This window comes from Sinocyclocheilus grahami, unplaced genomic scaffold, assembly GCF_001515645.1.
Source record: "Sinocyclocheilus grahami isolate Dianchi unplaced genomic scaffold, SAMN03320097.WGS_v1.1 scaffold736.1, whole genome shotgun sequence".
NCBI lineage: Eukaryota > Metazoa > Chordata > Actinopteri > Cypriniformes > Cyprinidae > Sinocyclocheilus > Sinocyclocheilus grahami.
Window position 1 is genome coordinate 2245 of NW_015505915.1, and position 495 is coordinate 2739.

The 495-nt window shown below is 48.7% G+C and overlaps 1 non-coding gene across 1 annotated transcript; it reads left to right on the forward strand.

Moving 5' to 3' along the window:
• Positions 1-251: 251 nt before the first annotated feature.
• Positions 252-325, forward strand: trnat-ugu (transfer RNA threonine (anticodon UGU)). The gene has a single exon. It is a non-coding gene; the product is annotated as a tRNA-Thr (tRNA).
• Positions 326-495: the final 170 nt, after the last annotated feature.

Genomic DNA, 495 nt, shown 5'->3' on the forward strand with positions numbered 1-495 from the left:
GTACAGTCTAAGAAAAATTACTCTAAATTGATGTGCGCATAACCATAAGGCAGTTCTGTCCTAGAGAGTCGTAGTAAGGCAGAGTTCAGCTCCAACCCTGGAAAAAAACTCACCTGCCAATAGCCTTAGTAATCCTGTAGACATTGATTAGCTTGTTCAGGTGTGTTTGATTACGGTTGGAGCTGAACTCTGCAGGACTGCGGCTCTCTAGGACCGAACTTGCCTACCCCTGGCATGGACTAGTTCACATGGGCGCTGTGGCTTAGCTGGTCAAAGCACCTGTCTTGTAAACAGGAGGTCCTGGGTTCGAATCCCAGCTGTGCCTTTGTCAGCGCTCGCACGCGTCAAAAGCATGATTTTCTGAGATCGGACTCTGAACAGGGGTAGCAAGGAGTGCAAAGGCAGCAGGCGGTTCCATTAACAAACTGCCCGACCTACCCCGACCTACCTACATGCATACACCTACCCCGTACAATAATGGCAAAAAAGTAATTA